Here is a 4349-nt window from a genome sequence, read left to right as displayed (position 1 = left end):
TCTAAGTACTAGGCACTATTTTAGGAGCTGGGGACACAACAGTGACACAACAGATAAAATTCCTGTTACAGTGGAGCCCACATTCTAGTGTTCAAACAGAGATTAAAATCTTAAGCTGAAGGGAGATCACACAATTGTTTCTATAGATGTCAACCAAGTAAGTGGAGGTGCATCTCAGAGAGAAGGTGGTTTGATAGCTCACTGAGTAAAAAAGGTTCTACTGATTGCCACCACATCCCTGTATAGGCCACTCCAACGGCCTCTGAGAGCCTGCTTTCTTCATATCCATTTTTGCTCTCTCCAATCTGTTCACATAGCCAAAGAGATTTTTTTAAAAGCAAATCTCATAGTAAGAGAGAAAAACAAATCTGACTCCATGTTGGCTCTGTTTCTTTAACTTATCCTATTGCTTTTGCTACAAGTTGATCACTAAAGGCATGTTGCCTAGAGCTTAAAGTAGACATAATGGCCCATCTCCAGGAGCCCTGCCTCCCATGCCTGAGCATTAAGCTAAAATATCTTTGTTTAGATCACAGAAAACATGCTGACCAAGCACACCTGTGAATGGCTCCAGGAAAGAAGAAATTAACACATCCCCTCCAGAGTCTGGCAAGAAACAGGAAATATTTGCAACACCTTATCACCTTTTTTTTTTTTTTTTTTTACTATACCTCCTCCTCTTTGTTCTATAAAAGAAACTAGCATCCAAACCCAGGCAAGATGGTTCTTTGGGACACTAGTCCACCATCTTCTCAGTCTGCTGGCTTTCCAAATAAAGTCGCTGTTCCTTGCCCCAACATGTTGTCTCTCAATTTATTGGCTTCTGTCGTGCATACGAACTTGGATTCAGTAATTAATATTATCTTTTAGCTTTCTTGCTTCAAATCCTTCAATGATTTATCACTGCTCTTAAGATGACAACAAGGTCTTTACCACAGCTGAGACTTATCTCCTGCCTATTCCTCCAGGCTCACCAGGTGCCATTCTTCCCCCTGTTGCATTTCCACTCTCTAGAGATTCATTTCCCAGTTCTTCTCATTGCCAGGCGCTTTTGTCCATCAGAGCTTCTGTAGATGCTGTTTCTTTTGGCTGGAAGTCTCTTTGGTAACCATCCCTCATTCCCTGTCTCATACACACACACACACACACACACACACTCACCCTTAAGTGTGGCTTGAATTCCAATCACTTCTGCAGTGAAGTCAGTCCCACCGGATTAATCAGGTTTTCCCTATTCCATAGTCCTGATAATGATGCTGTCCATGGTACCTCTCAGATGCCTGAGCCTGTGCACTGCCCTACATGTTATCCCATTGAGTTCACCACCACTGGACATTTTGACAACTGATTGCTACAATGTGCCAGGTTATCAGTTCTCCACGTACGACTCTTTGTAGGGTCCTCATTACCAGCCGGCCAGCAGGCCACCTATCTCCCAAATTCCAAGTTAGAGTCTTATTCTTAGGACCATTTCTGTAAACAGCTGTCTTTGGTTGGGTCCCCCGGAAACAGCTCCGAAATGGAGATTTATGGGCAGTGGTTAATTGGTAAGAACTCCAAGGATTAATAAGGCTAAGGAAGCAAGGGAAGCAGTGTTGGTGGAGTGAGGTTAAACTTTGGTGTAGTAGCTGTAACAGGGGTTTCAGCCAATCCCATGAGGGGCTCTGGAGCTGGAAGGGGTTATCCTAATTGAGGGAAGAGGCTGCTGGGCCTTGTAACCTTGCATCCATCAGTCACTGGGTTCCAACTGCTCCAGGAGAGGGGAGCACAACCTTGCGTAAGGCAGCTCCGTTTAGCCAAGAGCAGTTCCCTGGGAGGGACTCAGCTGTGACAACCAACACTTCTGGCAGCTGTGGGGGTGCGAGTGGTATGGAATAGCATCCCTTATGACAACCCAGCCAGGTTTTCATACTGTGGGGTCAAGACATTATCGATGGATTATTTTCTCTCTATTAAAACATGAACCTGCTACCCTGACCCTACTTTGCTACTTGCTCTGCTCTCAGATTTAATCTTTGTTGACTCATTATCTCTGCCTTTTATTCTTCCAAACCTAAAACACACGTTCCCTTGGCAGAAAATAACTTGACTAGAAAGCTTACTATCTATCAGACACTGTGCTTGGTATGCCCTTTTTCAAACAGTAACCTTTATTTCTGTTCTCTTCCAAAATTTGTTGAACACTGAATTCTACCTCTTTGTTTTACCTTTTTATTTCTGAGATATTCATAAAATTGTTCTGAAGCTCTCTTTCTAAATGAAGACTTATAGTGATCGTGTGTGTGCTAATTGCAGTAATAAATGAAAACTAGATAAAAACCAAAAAAAGATATTTCCACAGTAGTATTTAACTATATTATGAGTTATTTTATTGCTTTTTAAGTTGCTAAAATGGATTCACCCTTATTATTTAACATTAACTTCGAAAGGCAAGAGCTTTAACTAACTGTCTTATAAATTTATACATGCATATCTTATCTGTAAATTTCTGCAAACAGTAATTGCAAACAAAAATGGATTTTTAAAAGAATCATTTCACAGCTCTCCACAAGCCCCCTAAATCCTATATTGTGTGCTTTATAATTCTTTTGTGTGTGTGTGTGTGCTACGCGGGCCTCTCACTGTTGTGGCCTCTCCCGTTGCGGAGCACAGGCTCCAGATGCGCAGGCTCAGCGGCCATAGCTCACGGACCCAGCCGCTCCGCGGCATGTGGGATCTTCCCGGACCGGGGCATGAACCTGTGTCCCCTGCATTGGCAGGCGGACTCTCAACCACTGCGCCACCAAGGAAGCCCTATAATTCTTAATGAGATATTTATTTCTAGTCTCTTGAAGCCCCAACTATATAGTAAAAAATGAAATAAATGTCACTTAGATTGCCATGATATTCTTTTTATCTGTTTGACTTAATGATCTCTAAAAACCTTAGATTATTATATTTTCATCTTAGAATCTTCTCACTGTTTTGACCTTTTTCCCCATATGGTTTCAGCTATCCCAATATTCATTCTAGAGGGATTAGCACAAGACTAGAAGTAAAACAGACTGCATTCTAGAATGAGCTTTAGTTTTCTCATATGTGAAACAGAATTAATGTTAGTATATTTTGCTGTGAGAGGGATTAAGAAAATCTATGTAGAAGTGCACTGAAAGCAGTAAGATGTTTTAAAAATAAAAACATTTTTACTAAAAAGTGAAAAATATAGGAAGAAAGAAACATGAAAGACATTCATTGGCTGTGCACTGTGTTCCAGGTGCTTAATATAGGTTATTTCACAACTGTGCTGTGAGGTAGGTATTGTTATCCCTGTTTTAAGGATGAAGACACTGAGGCAGAAAGAGGTTAAATAACCTCTTAATGCCACTGGCTTGAAAGTGTCTGAGTCACGATTCACACCTAGCCTTTTGGATATTCCAAGCTGTGCCTTCTTTTCACTGCACCAAAGCTGACTCTCAATTAATTGTATATAATCCATGGAGATCAGTTTACTACAGTCCACCCTCAGTATACATGGGGTGATTGGTTCAGGACCCTCGTGGTACCAAAATCACGATGCTCAAGTCCCTTATATAAAATGGTGTGGTATTTGCATATAACCTATGCACATCCTCTGTATACTTTAAGTCATCTCTAGATTACTTATAATACCTAATACAATGTACATGCTACATAAAGAGTTGCCAGTGCATGGCAAATTCAAGTTTTGCTTTTTGGAAATTTCTGGAATTTTTTCCCAAATATTTTCCATCAGCAGTTGGTTGAACCCCTGGATTTGGAAATTGTGGATATGAAGAGCCAACGGTATTGTGCATTTTTCCATTTATTCTCCCTCCTATCTCTTTCCTAGTCATCTCTGGTAGTGTCCCCTGGAATCTTAGGGAGACAATGGATTATAATTAAAACTTGTTTTTTGGCAGTTCAGTTTATCTTGTTTCCCATGTTTGTTTTAGATGAAGAAATCTGAACTTGAAAATATGTGCTATCACTGTGAGTTGTGTGTATTTTTATATATCTAATTTTAATCCTTAAAAGGAAGAAATTGCTTTCAGGATGCATCTCACAGGTCACTTCCAGAAGGTCAGGAGGTGCAAATGAGCTGAGCTGTTGATTCAGCTGAGGTAATATTGATGAGCACATGCTTGCCTGTGGTTCTATAATGTGGTTCATCTCCATAAAATTCCAAGCTTTATGGGTTTGAAAGCATTAACTCATGTTTTAGGAACATTCCACATAGATTATTATAATTCTTGGTGCGCTGCCTGACCGTCTGCTTACCTACAGGAATTGCAATCAGATAGAATGGTCCCATTCAAATCTAGCTCAGAAAAGAAATATGAGAATACCTGAGT

This window comes from Phocoena sinus, chromosome 12, assembly GCF_008692025.1.
Source record: "Phocoena sinus isolate mPhoSin1 chromosome 12, mPhoSin1.pri, whole genome shotgun sequence".
Lineage (NCBI taxonomy): Eukaryota > Metazoa > Chordata > Mammalia > Artiodactyla > Phocoenidae > Phocoena > Phocoena sinus.
Note: the sequence above shows the minus strand (reverse complement) of the source record.